Consider the following 16,796-nt stretch of genomic DNA (forward strand, 5'->3'; position numbering starts at 1 on the left):
TTGAACCCTTGGTCCCTAGGTAGTAATGCTGTTTGGGAAGGTTGTGGAAGTGGAGCCTCCATGGAGAAAGTGGGTAACTGGGAACAGGCCTTGAGGTTTTTCATGTGTATACATGTGTGCATATGCGTACATGTGTGTATATGTATAGTGAAGAGGCCAGAGGTCAATCTCAGGGGTTCCTCAGGAGCCATCTACCTTGGTTTTAGGGGACAGTGTCTCTCATGAAACAGGCTGGGCTGGGCTGGCTAGCAAGCCCAGGGATCCTCCTTGTTTACCCAGCATGGGGACACACAAGCTACCACACCTGACATTTTACATGGGTTGTGGGGACAGAACTCAAGTCCTCATGCATGTGTATGAAGCTCTGGACTGAATGAGCTATGTCCCCAACCCTGCCTTCAAGTCTTGTATATTATTAATGGTCCAGCCTTAATAATATACTTCCCAGGGTGCCCAGGAGAGACGCTTCCAATGGCATGGGAATAATTTTCGGGAAAAGAATCTAAGTACACCAAGCTTTTTGTCCGTCTATTTTATTCCTCTGGGATAAAATCCTATCTACATAGCTTCAGTTCCGTCCTGACATTCAGTTCCTCTATGTCCCTTCTTTCCCAACCCCTCATAGTTCTAGTAACAACCAAGCCCTTATGCCTTCAGCCTCATCATCTCCCGTTCCTTTGTCCTTAGCTCTGTCCCCATCTCTTCTGTCTTGCCAAGCGGTTCCGTCTACCATCTATAGAAAAACGCCTTGTTCTTCTTCTCCTGGCCACACGGTTCTGTCTCCTCTGTGCCGGCCTCACTCTTCATCCCACCTGGATAAGCAAAAACCTTTTTTTTTTTCAGTCAATTACTCTGGAATGTCACTAGGCTTGAAAGCAAGGGATGGTCTGAGCTTCATTTGCACAAGAAACAAAGCTTTGCATCTGCGGCCTGCTAGTCTCCTAGGCCTTGTAGGGCTGTTAGTTATCTAGTGTCTGAGAAGCTTAGCTGTTTGACAATATGGTCTGGGAGTATTTGGGCACACAAGAATTTCATAGCAGAAGACAGCTGAAATATTAAGACTGTACAACACCAAATATTCTGTGAAAAATGGCTTCCTATTGGACGGACCCTTGGCCGGTCGAAGTATAGCTTTAATACACAGCTGAATCTCTATAATATATTCTTGCGGCCCAAAAGATTTGAGATTTTATAATCAATGTCTGCTCCCTTACTTCAGGGGTTCAGTGTGACTAACCACCTCACTCTCCTAAAGCCATGCCTGTCCTACCATGCTGAGCTCTAACCCCTCAAACCTGGAGCCAAAATAAGCTTTTGGGATGGCTGGTGGTAACTGCCAACCACACAATCTAGAATCTTCTGGGAGAACAGCCTCTGGGCAGGTCTCTGTGGGATTATTTTGATTGTATTAAGTGTGGTGAGAAGATACGCCCTCCCCCTCACTGTGTGGGGCCATTTCCAGGCTGGGATTCATTGGGTGAGATGAGCAGCAACATGTACTCACACATGACTCTGCCTCTTGGCTTTGGACACAATGTGACCAGCTGCCTCCAGCCCCTGTTGCCATGACTTCTCTTTTATGATGGACTATATAAAGGAAGAGTGCATCAAAAGAAACCTTTTCTCCATTAAGTTGCTTTTGTTAGCACAGTTTATCACAGAACAGGAAAGAAAAATAAGCATCAATTTCCCCCAAATTGTGTCTTTTCGAGAATGTGGTTCCAGCAAGAAGAAAAGTAACCGATATGTGTTCCAACACACCAGGGTGAGGAGAAGGACTTGGGGCACAGAGTGGAGATGGTTAAAGCTGCAGGCCCAGGGCGGGGATGCTTTCTGAGTGAGCACAAGGAGCTGAGAGCAAATCCCCAGCACTCATGTAAAAGCCAGACTTGGAGGTGTGCACTTAGAACCTCAGTGACGATGAGGCAGAGACAGGAGGATCCTGGGGCTCACTAGCTGGTCAGTCTAGTCAAAAGATGAGCTCTAATTTCAGTGAGAGACTTTGCCTCAAAAAATAAGGTGGATCTGCCCATGGTGGTACACAACTTTTATCCCAGCACTCAAAAGGCAGAAACAAGTGCATTCAAGACCAGCCTGGTCTACATAGTGAGTTCCAGGCCAGCCAGGGCTACACAGCAAAACCTTGTCTCAATGATGAAGATGATAATGATGGTGGTGATGATGGTGGTGGTGGTGGTGGTGGTGACATGATATGTATGATGATGACATCACAACGATGATGATGTAATGATTGATATGATGGTTATAGTGGTGGTGATGATGTGATATGACATGTCAATGATGATGTGATGATGACATCATGATGATGGGATGTAATGATTATGATATGATATGAAGTGATATGATATGATGGTGGTAGTGGTGGTGGCGATGATGTTGTGATGATGTGATATGATGGTAACATGATAATGATGATATGATGATAACATGATGATGATGTAATGATGATGACATGATATGACATGAAATTATATGATATGATATGATGGTGGTAGTGGTGGTGGCGATGATGTTGTGATGATGTGATATGATGGTGACATGATAATGATGATATCATGACATCATGATGATGAGATGTAATGATGATGATATAACATGATGATAAATAGTGAGATGATGGTAATATAATATGATGATGTGGAGACTGATAGAGGAAGATACCTGACGCTGACCTATTGATTCTACAGGTGTATCCCACATATCCTAGCACACACATGTAAGCTACAAGACTATGAAGCTGAAGATCCATAGGGGTTGGAAACTGCAGAAATCCAGAGCTGTGGGCAGGCAACAAGAAAGGCATGCAGATGAGGGACCTGCAGAGGGCAGTCAGGGAACAGGCCAGGAGGAGATGCATGGTCTCTGGAGATACCTCTCCAGCTACAGCTTGTATATACCATGACTCATTCCAGACATATCTACATTTGGACACATCTGTGAGCAGTCATGGACATGTGTACAGAGCAATGTGATTCCAGGATAAGTTGTGTTTGTATTAGTGGATGTGTATGAGGATTCATGAAACTGTGTGTAGTTCTCTAAGGCCATGAACTTTCATTTCGTTCATGAGCTTTCTATTCTCAAATAGACGATCCTTGACATATAATGGAGCTGTAGCCAGATAAACACACTGTAAATAGAAAATGCCTTGGGGAAGGGGTTGAGACTTGGCCTTGGGTAGCTCTGGCTGGCCTCAAACTCACTATGTAGCAGAGGCTGATCTTGAACTCCTGATCTGCCTACATGCTTCAGCCACAGGCATGTGGTACCACAGTCAGTTTACCCCATGATGGGGATGGAACTCGGGGCCTGGTGCATGCCAAGTGAGCCACAGAATGAGCCCCAGCCTTTGGAACTTGCTATGTAGCTGAGACTGGCCTTGAATTCTTTATCTTCTTTCCTCCACCCCCTGATGCTGAAATTACAAGGCCATGGGGTGCCATCACACTCAGCTCTCTATGTTCATAACCGGAGTGTTAATAAACTGACCAAATGAACTTGGAGAGAAAGGGTTTATTTGGATATACTTCCAAGTCACAGTCCATCATTGAGAAATGGTTTCCACACTCTCACACTGGGAAATGGCATCTGTAGATGCAGTCACCTGACCTCTTGCGTTGCTAACCAGCTCATTAGCAGTGCAGTCACTACTAGAATAGCCAGAGAACACTCTCTCCAACAGCAGCTCCCTTGACCACATGCCTCGGCAGGAGCTGATTAGTAGACCTAGAGTCACATCAAGAACTGCTCATGAAGAGGCTCACTGTTCAAGGCTCAACAGCAAGTGTTAGGACTAGAGTCTGGATCCCCAGAACACACCTAAGTACTTCATGGGTGTGGCAGCCCACCTGGTAATTCCAGCCTTGGAAGCCAGAGACAGGGGATGCTCAAAGCAGGCTGGCTAGTGAGAGTAGCCATATCAGTGAGCTCTGGGTTTGATTAAAAGACCCTGTCTCAATGAATTCAGTGTACACACATGCACACACAAGAAAAATGAAAATAGGGGTTTTAAAAAAGAATTGTTTATGGTCCCCAAACTACCTGGTTATTAACAGCCTCGTCTTGGGGATACATGGTGGCGCCACACTGAGGTCTGGGCCCTGTGTGTTATAGTGATGGCTGAGTGACATCTTTGGTCCTCACATCAAGGCTTGCGTCATCAGGTTTGGTGTTTTGTTTTGTTTTTGTTGTTTGTTGTTTTTGGTTCTTTGAGACAAGGTTTCTCTGGGTAGTTTTGGTGCCTGTCCTGGATCTCGCTCTGTAGCCCAGGATGGCCTTGAACTCACAGAGATCCGCCTGGCTCTGCCTCCCGAGTGCTGGGATTAAAGGTGTCTGCCACCACCACCTGATCAGGTCTGTCTTAACTGAAGACATAATCATTTCTTTAATATAATCCCAAGAGCCTTAATCCTGAGTTGGGTATTATTCTTATATTATATTATTATAAAGGTCTTATAGCTAGAAATTAAAAAGGGATATTTACTCTCTGTTCAGGTGAGTCTTGTGTGTGCAGTACAAAGACACAGGCAGATGCTGTGTTAAAAAGTTACTGAAAGCAGGACAGCAGGACAGATCAGTGGGTAAAGGCACTTTCTGCCAAGCCTGATGCTCTTAGCTCAGTCTACATAGTAGAAGGAGAGAGTTGTCCTCTGTTCTCTACACATATGAGTGCAAGTGCACACACACACATGCACACACACACATGCATATACACCACACACAAGAAAAAGGAAAACCAGCTCTCTTGACCCACAGTGAGGGCAGGGCAGAGCATGTGGTGTGGGATTTAACCAGTGTGCTTAGTTGGTTCCCCTTGCTGGATCTTCTGGAAGCTGTAGATGGTGCCATATCTCTGCCTGCTATGTTATACCCTTGATGGGAGATACTTTACCTGCAACCACAGGAATCTGCAGCAAACTGGTGATAGACCTCAGTGGAGAGAGGATTGGACTTGCACACCAGAAGCCCTGGGTTCTACCCGCCCCCACCGTACCACCTAAATGGGAAGGTGGGGCACACAACCTACCATCCAGCCATTCCAGAGGCAAACGCTGAACTCAAGCTTCTCTTTGGTTGCAGGTGCAGACCCCCCAGGGTTACATGTGACCCTTTCTCAGAACAACACAGGGAATCCACAGAGCACGGCCCACATCCTCAGGTGGCCTCCCCACGCCCAGCTGCATCTCAGCACACTGACATGCCTGGCTATGCACAGACAGTCCCCGAATGAGTGACACATGCTGAACACTTCCACTTGTCCTAGAGCCTCGTACACCCCACATGACATCACATTTCACTTCTGTGTACTCTGCAGGTGGGCGGGTCAGACATCCTCCCATGGCCACTTTGCCTTTCTGGTTTGTGTTTCTGTTTTTATTTTTTAGACAGGGTCTCATTGTGTAGACCTGGCTAGCCTGGAACTCTCTGAGATCTCTCCTGCCTCTGCCTCCTGGGTGCAGGATTAAAGGCCTGTGGCTCCATGTCTTTCTGGATGGATTGATGAGGTAGCCAGGAGCAGGCTGTGATAGATCAGACATCCAGGCGGTCAGAGCTGCAGTCTCTGCCAAGCACTCACTGGCTGGTTCCTCCCAGGAGGCTGCCAGGGACTGCGGGGTTGGGGAAAGGGCAGGCCAAGTGGCTCGCTTAATTAATTAGTCCTAATTGAGATATCTCTGCAAATATCCCTCTATTGAAGGTCATGGTTCATCGGTTTCCTGGGAAATCGTGCTGTCTGTGCCTGGAGTGCTGGGGTACGGCAAAAATAAAAGACAGGCTGCCTGGTACCTTGGCCCTGCTTCTGGTAAGGACAGGGACGGGTGGGGGTCAGGCTCAGAGATATGCAGAAATCCAGGTAGAGAGAGATGGAGAGAGACGTGTCAGCAGGAAGGTGGGGACCAGCAAGGACAGAGGCCAAGGCAGACTCCTCTTTGAATCACAGGGAGAGACACGGGCAGGGAAGCCGCACAAGAGGGAGGCCCAGAAGTGGGGACAGATGGACTGGCAGGCTGGGCAGACAAATGTCCCTCTGCCTTTTTCTGCCTTGCTCGCCTGGCCTCCTCATCTCCTGGGCACACGCCACCCCACCTGCTACCCGCCCTCCCGCAGCGGCAGCAGTGACAATCAAGCCTGATTCCTCTTTGGCCCAGTCACCCTCCCCCCACTCCCCTCCTCCCTATCGCTCCCTGCAATCATCTCGCTTGTTCAAAATGAGCCTCAGCGGCTGGAGCCAGACAGCTGTTCCATCCTGGAGCTGGTGCTGGGTGGCAGCGGGGACAGTGGGAGTCAAGGGTGAGGAGCACTGGGTGGAGGGAAAATTGAGGGCTCAGCTTCCACCAGGCTGAGCTACCGCTGCCATGGTCCTCATGGGTCCAGACACCCTGAACCCTCTCTAGTCTTCCTCGGCTCAGGTCTGACTTCGGCTGTACACATGTAATCTTTCCCAGCACCACATCCCGGTTGCTGCTTAGGAGGCCTAGAGGGTATGAGTTCTAAGCTAACCTCCACATTCTTCATTGTTATCAAGGTCCTATGGTCCCAGGGAGACACGGTCACAGACAGACAGACAGACACCAAAGAGATATAGAGAAACGAAGAAGGTAGAGACTCGTGGATCCCTAGGGCTCACTGGCCGGCCAGGCTAGTTAAATCAGCAAGTTCAGGGTAAAAGATGGGAGAGCCTGTCTCAAAAAACAAGGCCAAGCCATCGAGATGGCTCAGTGGATAGAGGCACTTGCCACCAAGCCTAAAAACCTGAGTCTGATCTCTGGTCCCTCACGATAGAAAGAGAGAATCGTCTCCTACAAGTTACCCTCTGACTTTTCACATGTGCATTGTAACGTGAGCCCACCCCACTCCCTAATAAACAAATAAATAAATGTCATGTTTTAAAAAAGCAAACATGACTGTTGTTCTGAGGAATAATAGTGGAGGCTGACCTCGAGTCTAACACACACACACACACACACACACAAGACATACATACACACAAGACATACTATCCAGAGATAGGAATGCGAGACAGAAGCCAAAGAGAGACTGAAGTTAGGGCAGGGACACAAACAGGACACAACAGATTCGGAGACACGGGGGAAGACGGCAGACACAGACAGACAGATGCAAACACACCCAGAGAGAGTCACTCCGAGTCATCAACGAACTTCCCAGAGTATACCCAATGGGTAATGGATACACAGTGAGGTCAAGGAGAAACCAGGCCTAGCAGCAAGTGCAGATACTATTGGGGAAGCGGAGGCAGGAGCATTGCTCAAGCTCAAGAGCCCAGGGCCAGAATAAGCAACACACAGACCCCTGGGGATGACGGGAGGGGAAGAGGAAAAGAAAGAGAGATCTAAGTGGACAAGCAAGATGGTTCAGTGAGGAAGAGTGTTTGCTGTCAGAGCTGATGGCTTCCATCTTCAGGATCCACAGTGGGGGTTGGCGGGGGACAACAACCAACCAAAGAAAGACCGGAAGTGGAGGTGAGCAGTCCCACCACTCCTACAGCAAGGTGGGAGGAGGACCAGAAAATCCGGAGTTCTTGGGCCAGTTGGCCTGGAGTTCGGAGTGCAGGAAGCACAAAGCAGACTTTGCCTCATAATGAGGTGGAGAGCACTTGTCACTCTTTCTGGGTCTGTCTGTTTGTCTGTCTGTCTGTCTGAGACAGGGTCTCACTGTGTAGCCCTGGCTGGCCTGGAACTCACAGAAGGCCTGCCTCCATCCCCTGGTGCTGGGATTCAATGGGCCACCACGCCTGGCTGCACTTGTCCCTTCTGCAGAGGACCAGGGTGTGGTTCCAATTACCCTACACAGCAGCTCAGTCATCTGTGATTCAGTTCCAGGCACCCGACGCCCTCTTCTGGCCTCCATGGGCACTGCACATGGTTCAGGCCAAACAGCCTTACACATAAAAATAATAAATGAATAAACTTCAAAAAACTTAAACAAACAAAAATTGATTATTTAAAAGGGAGGTGATGGGCAGAGAATGGCCTCCTGAGATGTCCTGGGACCCACGTGCACCATCACGGAACATGTGTGTACTCCCCATTTCCCACCCCATACCACTTTTCTTTTTTTTCTATTTTATTTTAGGGATGTCTGGGTCCCAGAGTCTCTGCTTGCAATTGTCTTGGTACACACCAAGAAGCAGGTGGCCCCTCACTTCTAAGCCTTCCTTCTTGGTACCCTTTCACTCAGATAACTTCTTCCAGATTTTAAGTCTCAGTTCATGGGCTGGAGATATGGTCCGAGGTGCTTGCTGTACAAGCATGAGGGCATGAGTTCAAATCCCCAGAACACACATAAGCCTGGACATGTTAAATTTGGTGGTTTTTTGTTTGTTTGTTTGTTTTTGTTTTGTTTTGTTTTTTGTGTGTGTGTGTGTGTGTGTGTGTGTGTGTGTGTGCTTGTTTGTTTTTCGAGACAGGGTTTCTCTGTGTAGCCCTGGCTGTCCCAGAACTCTCTCTGTAGACCAGGCTGGCTTCGAACTCACAGAGATCTGCCTGCCTCTGGGATTAAAGGTGTGCACCACCACCAGCCAGCGGTAGTGTCCGTTTGTAATCCAGTGCTCCTGTGGTGCAACTGGAGGTAAAGTTGGAAGACTCTCCAGAAGCCTGTTCTAGAATATTCAGCGACAAACAATAAGGAGACCTTCCCTCAAACAAAATGGAAAGCAAGGACCAACACTTGAGGTTGTCCTTTCGCCTCACATGTGTGCTGTGTTGTGGCCTGAGTGGACCTGCGTGTGCACACACGCACATGCACACACACACACACACACACACACACACACACACACGCACGCACAGACTCATCTGTGGGCTGAGGCTGGAACTCCATGGCATGAAAGCCAGCAAGGCAAGAGGAAACTTAATTTAGGCATTGCCACCTCCAGAAAACCCCTGTCACACAGGGCTGGTTTCATGGCCTCTCCTCTGCCACCACAACATTCCAGAAATAGTTCTGTCACTACACATGCCTTGTCATGTCATGAGGACTGAAGATCTAATTGATAGAGAGAGCTTGGAGAATGTGCAAGCCTGCCCTTCCCTTTCCTTCCCTCCTTCCTTCCTCTCTTGAGACAGTCTTGCTGTGTAACCAGGCTGGGTTTAAACTTATTATGCTCCACTCTCAGCTTCTCAAGGGCTAGAATTACAGAGGTGCATCATCATATGGTCATCATATGCGACATTCTTTTTTTATTTTTATTTTTTAAACAGTATTGGGAATGGAACCCAGGGCCTCCAGAATCCTGTTCCTGTGCTCTGCTGCTCAGCCATGCCCCAGCCCCTCACTGGGTGAGGTGGTTTGAATAACAAGGCCCCCAGTAGACTCATATGTTTGAATAATTGGACCCCAGTTGCTGGAACTGTTTGGGAAGGATTAGGAGGTGTGGTTCTCTCTGCCTGTAACTTGTGGCTCAGTTGTCAGCTCTCAGCTATTGCTCCAGTACCCTAACTGCCTGCCTGCCACCATGTCTCTCATCCTGATGATTATGAACTACCTCTCTGCAACTGTAAGCAAGCCCCCAATTAAATGTTTTCTTTTATAAGTTGCCTTGGTTACGGCGTCTCTTCACAGCAATGAAACAGTGACTAAGACACAGGGCATTCAAGTCAGGGGCTTACCACGGAGTCACGCCCCAGCTCCTCACTGAGGGGATCTGAGGCAGGGCTTACCACGGAGCCACACTCCTTGTTCTTCCTCATCTTCTCTCTGGCATTCACAGCCCTTTCTACAAAGCAGCTGGTCCCCTCATACTCTCTCACATCTCAGGTATCTGAGCAGAATCCAGCAGCCCAGAACCAACCTATGCTACAAGTAGGTCAGCCCCACCATCTCCCTGCCTCTCCAACCTCTTGGCATTTACAGTGGCCCGGCTCCCACCATCCCCCACTTGGACAGTCTAACCCCATTTGTCTTACCCTCGTGATCTCCAGCCTTGTGTCCCCAGAAGCCTCAGGAGGACACCACTAACCCTGAGTCAAGTCTTATTCCTCTCCTGCTCAGAACCTCCACAGCCTCCCATTTAGTCACCCATCTAGTCTGCTGTCAAGTGTTTATTGAACACTTACTATGTGCTGCTGGGCTAGTGCCAGGGCTACATAGTCAACCAAAAATTCATTTAAATGCCAAGAGGACTCAGCAGCTAAAGGCACTTGTCACCAGCCGACTTTCAAGTTATCATCCAACTCTATAGGCAAATTGTGGCACACAGATACACTCATACACAATAAATACACTGTCTAAGAGATGGGATGCAAGGCTGGGCAGTGGTGGTGCATACCTTTAATCCCAGCACTCGAGAGGCAAAGCCAGGTGGATCTCTGTGAGTTCAAAGCCAGCCTGGTCTACAGAGTGAGATTCAGGACAGGAACCAAAACTACACGGAGAAACCATGACTTGAAATAAAAAGGGGGGTTGTGGGGGTGTAGCTCCTGTCACACCCCCACACTCACTTCCTCTTCTCCTCCACCCACTTTGTTCAAGTCACACTGGCCTGCTCAGTGTCCTTCCAACATTTCAAGCACATTCCTGCTTCAGGACCTTGATTCTTGCTGCTCTTTCTATCCTTAAAGCTTTTCCTCTCGATATCCTGCCTCAATCCCTTCAGATTTGTACACAAATGTCATCTAATCCGAGAGGCTTCTCAAACCAAAAATAATGTGTGTGTGTGTGTGTGTGTGTGTGTGTGTGTGTGTGTTATAGTGTTCGTGTGGAGGTCAAAGGACAGCTTGTGGGAATAGGTTTCCTACTTCTATACCATGAGGTCCTGGGGGTTGAACTCAGGTCATCAGGCTTGGTGGCAAACCATTATCCATTGAGCCATCTCATTAGCCATGTTCTGTTTCTTTATATCACACCTCCAGCCACCTACCATAGTTATCAATATACCTTTTATCACTCTCTTTAGGATGTCCGTCTTGCACACACAGTGTTATGTGTGAATGTGTGTATGTGTTGTGGTACTGGGGATGGAACCACGGTTTTTTGTGCATGCTAAGCGAGTGCTCTACCATGAAGACACATCCTCAGCCCCAAAATCCAGTGACTAAGTGGAGAATTTCTCCCTCCTGTCCTCCGTCCTCCTTCCTGAGCCAGAAACGCTCAAAACCATAGTATCTGGCTTTCTTGCAGTTACACCCCTTTGTCCTTGCCTCCCTCCTCATCTCCTTCCTCCCTCCTCATCTCCTTCCTTGCTTCTTTTTGCACAGGGTCTCACGTAGCTCAGGCTAGTCAAACTTGCTGTACAACTGAGGATGATCTTGAACTCCTGATCCTCCTGCCTTTACCTCTGGGTACAGGGACTCCAGTCGTGGCCCATCATGCCCAGTTTAATCAGTGTGGGAGATGAAAATGAGGCCTTGTGCAGATGAGGGAAACACTCTACCAACTGAGTCCCAGGCCCAACTGCAGCCCTTATTCCTAAAGACTCTCATTTGGGTTGAGAAGAGGGCTTGGCAGAATGAGCAGCCTGGATACCCCTTTCCTTCTCCCTGTCATTAGCCCCGGGACTCCCTTGAACCAGGGGACTGTGAGCAATAGCAATCTATGCCATATCATGACAATGCTTTAGGGGCTATTGGGGATCTTGCTGTGCTCCTTCCTCTGAGCCTTGCTTCCATGGTGGTGTGACTGGAGAGCCTCCATCATTTTGGGTTCCAGGAGACCACCTGGGACAGAGCCTTCCCATTACAGCCAGCATAAGATAGAGACATCTCAGAAGCAAGAAATAAACCTGCTCTGAGCTCAATGGCTAAGTGCCTTGGATGTTGGTTACCATGGCACTGCAGGACCTCTCTAGACTGGTTTTGGGGACTTCCTCCTCCTGTGAAACTGTCAAGAAAAACTATAGATGATGGTTATCTTCAGTACTCAAAGAACCTTCTGCTGGCCCCTGCTTAGACCCTCCCTTTTCCTCTTGGGGACAAAGGTTCCTCGTCAAATGGAACCCTTTCACTGATACCCGTTCTGTTCTTCAGCTCAAAAGTGAAATGATTCAGTGAATAACACTTGCCAGGCAAGCCTCACAACCCAAGTTCAATCCTGAGGATCTACACAGTGGAAGGAGAGAAGTTGTCCTGTGACCTCCACACACACATCATTAACATAGACAACAAATAAATTAAAACGTAATAAAACAATGAAAACAAAACACAACAAGGTGGCTGCACCTGCGGAACAACATCTGAGGATGACTGCTGGCTTTCACACACACACACACACACACACACACACACACACACACACGCATGCATGCACACAGGCACACATGTGGAGGTGCGGCAGGCTAGAACAGAACATACAAGATGCAGGTAGTTCAATCCAGGTCTTCCGTGATGGCAGCCATTGACAACAGAGATGTCAGCTTTTAGCCTGAGTCTGGATTTATGGTCCCTAGGTGAGGAGCCTTTCGGCTCAAGGCTCCCATCGCCCGCCCGGGGATGGTTCATGGCTGGAAGCCAGCCAAAGGAAGGAGGGGAGGAGCTTCCCTCCACTCGCTCACAGAGATGGTTTGTGAACACAAGGCTACACTGCTTCTGTGCATCATGGTGGGGTAGGGAGTAGACTCAGGGACAAGCCCACCCACATCAGGGTTCACTGTCATACCACCAAGGCTCTTTATCACGCCAGGCACAGCACCCAAACTTCTGAGTCATAGCTTAGGAATTCCCACTGTGTGTGAGTTTACTTCTTAGCCTCCCCCACAACCCATTATTGAGCGCCTACTAGGAGTCTTCAATCTGCTTTTGCCACCCCTCGGGGTCAGTGGATGGAAAGATGACAAGACGGATAAACAGAAGAAACAAAGAATGGTAAATAGGTGATGGAGGGAGGAAGGGAGGGAGGAAGGGAGGGAGGGAGGGAGGGAGGGAGGGAGGGAAAGACAGAAGGTTAATGGAGAAGGCAATGGTTATAAAGAAGGATGGATGGAGGAATGCGGATCAGACCTCTGTTGTCCACACAGTTCTGTGGGGTAAGAATGATCATTCCTGGGCTGGCCAGAGGGCTCAGTGGGTAAAGGCGCTTGCTGTCAAGCCCAGCAACCTGAGTTCACTCTCCAGAATGGATGGAAGAAGAGAACTAATTTTGTCCCCTGGCCTCCACATGTGCCCTATAGCACACAAGATACCCATCCCACAAGCATACACAAACTAAATATATGTAATTTAAAAAGAATTATTATTCATATTTTATAGATAAAATTGACTTTAAAACTTGAAAATATATTTAATTTTGTTGTGGTTTTGTGTGTGTGTGTGTGTGTGTGTGTGTGTGTGTGAATGTGTGTATATGTATAACCATGGGTATGCAAGAGCATGCATGCCACGGTGCACATGAGGAGGTCAGAGGACAAACTCAAGTGTCTGTCCTTACACTTCAACTTGTTTGAAACAGGATCTCTTGTTCACCATTGTGCACGCCAGGCTAGCTGGCCCCTGAGCCTCCAGGAAGTTTCCAGTCTCCATCTCTCCATAGGAGTGCTGGTATTATACACATGCACTGTTGCATCCAACTTGACTGGATTCTAGAGATTCAGATTCAGGTCCTCACATTTGCAAAGCAAATGCTGTACCCACTCATCCACCTCTTCAGTCCCAGAAACATGAAGAAAACACTCATTCTAAACACTATATGCTTGCATGTAATAGATGCCCACTTGAAGGTAGAATCCGAGAATATTTCAGATGTGATTACAGATTCCGCTGCATGGCAAATATTGCCAATCTGCTCCATCAGGCCTTAGGCTGGAGCAATGAGCAAAAGGGTGCTTCCTTGTAGGTGCTGGTGGCTGTCTTTGTGGTGTTGGGATTGAACACAAGCTGAGTACCAGGCAAGCACTCTACACTGATCTTCAACTCCAGCCCTTCACGGGTCTTACTGTCTAATAGAGACTCTGAAGTCTCCTTACCTAATAAGGAAATTGGTATTTAGAAAGATCCAATGATTTCCCCCAAAGTCACATGGTTTGTTAAGTTACAGGGCCAGAATTAAAATTCACACATATCCAACTCAAAATCCTACCACTGACAGAGCATCTGTTCTGAAAGACCCAGGGCAGGAAGGTTTGTTTCAGTGTATACATACTTGGCACAGAAGAGGCAATTGGTAGTCTTGTTAAATTAAATGTCTAGGGGGATGAATTAATCGATGGATAGAGATATGGATGTTGGAAGTACAGATTTGTGGGTAGTAGGTTGACAGATGGTTGGATGGTGGATAATGGATGGAAAGAATGATTGGTGAATGCATGGATATGTGTGTGTGTGTGTGTGTGTGTGTGTGTGTGTGTGTGTGTGTGTATGGAAGGAAGGATGAATCCATGCCAGGATAATGGATGGATGAATAGAGATGATGAAGGGATGGATGGAAAGATGAGTAAATGGACCACTGGATGAAAGAAAGGAAGGGTAGGTAGAAAGAAGGATAGATGGTTGTCTGGGTGGATGGAAGGAAAGATGGCAGGATAGCTAGCTGGATGTATAAATAGAAGGAAAGATGGATGGAAGGGTGTATGAATGGGTGAACAGAAAGATAGAAGGGAAGATGAGTGGCTAGAATGATGGATGAATGGATGGATGGATGGATGGATGGATGGATGGATGGATGGGGATCTGAAGAAGTCTCTGTTGCCCACAGTTTGGTGAGACAGGACTGACCTATCACTGACTTTCTCAGTGGCAATAGCTTGGGATGCTGCTGGCTTTGGCCAGAGTTGGAGAACAAGTTGGAGTAATCTAGATTCTACATAGACCAAAAAAACTTTTTTTCTCTTCTTTCATTTTTGTATGTGTATGGATGTTTGTCTACATGAATGTCTGTGCACCACACATCTAGTGACTTCAGGGCCCAGAAGCAGCCATTGGTGGCCTTGGAATTGGAATTTCAGACAGTTGTGAGCCACCATTATGGGGGTTGAGAACTGAACTTGGGTCTTCTGCAAGAGCAGCCAGTGCTCTTAATGCTAAGTTAACCCTCCAGTCCTTCATCTCCTCCCTTTTTGAGAAAGAGACACACTATGGCCTGGCTGACCCGAAACTTGTAGCTACTCTCCTGCCTCACCCTCCCAATTGCTGGGATTACAGTAGTTAGGAGTCTCCCAGCTCCAAGACCCTCGTTGAGCACCCTCACGTCATGGTCACCTTCCAGGCATCGCCCTAACCCCTTCAGCAGTTCCCCCTGCAGAGCACTTTGGGAAGCCATGGAAAGACTGCAGAACAGGCTGAGAAAGGGCTGAGTGAGGATGAGAGAACTGGGGGCTGAGGCAGATAGACTAGGGGGAGTTCCACACCAAGGTGCTGTTAGCTCCAAGGGACAGGTCTGTCTGGGTTCACAAATACACTTACAGAAACACAATACACAAAGAGCAACACACATGCATACCAACCAGCCAAGCATCCACAAACATGTCTATATAAATATAAGCATACAAAAATTTAATGTATAGACACACGGAATCACAACTCAAGGCTGGGTTAATTCACTTGCCACCAAGTCTGGTGACCTGAGTTTGATCCCTAGGACCCAGATGGTGGAAGGAGAGAACTGACTCCTGCAAGTTGTTCTCTGACCTCCGCATGTGCACGATGGTATGCTTGCACGCACACACACACACACACTAAATGTACTAGACATAAACGAAAATCATAACTCAAAGACATTCTTACACACCGTGCACATGTCCTTGTACACACAGACACTCTCACACAGACTCCCACTCGGATGGAAAGGTGAATTTGGTTTATATTTCAACGACACCATCACTGTCCCCCTTCTGATGACAACAGTCAGAAAGCTGTGCATACAAACTCATGTCAGATAACACACCCACACCCTAGTCAGGGACACACAACCGCAGACACACTGACAGATACATGTCCATCCAAAAGCAATCACACAGGGACACACCCACCCTTGGGAGAACACATCTGCACCCTTATGTCTGAGACACACTGAAGTTTCTCTTCACGGCCCCCTCCAAACCCCCAAACCACAGAGGCAGACAGATACACCAAGACATACCCATACGATCACACTTGCTGCCACAGACAGAGGAAAAGACACCATGTTGCAAAGGGGTGCAAGTCTGAAGACCTGGGCTGAAAGCTAGCTTCCGTGTCAAGTACCATATGTGCCCTGGCCCGGGGTTGGCCACACCCTCACTCCCTCACATCCCACAGCTGCAGCTTTTGGGAGCAAAGTCCTTTTTTGGTGGGGAGAGGAGAGGTTATTGTGGATGCCAAGGGGACCGGTGAGGTTGTAACAACATACAAGGAAGGAGAGAGAGATGGATGGGTGGAACTGAGGAGAGTCCTGCAAACAGACTACAGATCAGAGAGGCTCCCACAGGGACGGGGAGCGGGGCATGAGGGAAGTTTTCAATGGAAGAGCATCCCTCGCGGTCACCAGCACAGAGCCACCGGGAGGAATAGAACTAAGCGTGCCCTCCCCCAGCAGGAAGCTACCAGGAGGAGAAGCCCGGGGATAAAACAGAAGGGAGACTAATGAGTTCTGCCCCAGTCTGAGCCTGGCTCTTAACTCCCAGGGTGAGGAGTTAGGGAGATCAATATTCAGTCCTCCAGGAGACAGATCATAGGAAGGGAAATGCTGGTACCAGGTGCAGAAGACAGAGAGCCCGGAAAAAAAAAAAACAAGAGGGACACTAAGTCAGAAAGACAGAAATAGCAGGGAAAGGAGAGAGCATCACTCAGTGACACTTAGACACAATCAAGCGGAGTCCCAGAGGCTGAAGATATAAGGAGACTCGGAGGTGT

General features: G+C 48.1%; 1 protein-coding gene across 2 annotated transcripts in view; it reads right to left on the reverse strand.

Annotated features, from left to right (window-relative positions):
* Olfm2 (olfactomedin 2) overlaps positions 1-16,796 on the reverse strand; it is an 81,445-nt gene that overhangs the window by 42,710 nt on the left and 21,939 nt on the right. The gene's annotated exons all lie outside the window — the stretch shown is intronic.

The sequence above is a fragment of the Onychomys torridus genome, chromosome 7 (assembly GCF_903995425.1).
Source record: "Onychomys torridus chromosome 7, mOncTor1.1, whole genome shotgun sequence".
Lineage (NCBI taxonomy): Eukaryota > Metazoa > Chordata > Mammalia > Rodentia > Cricetidae > Onychomys > Onychomys torridus.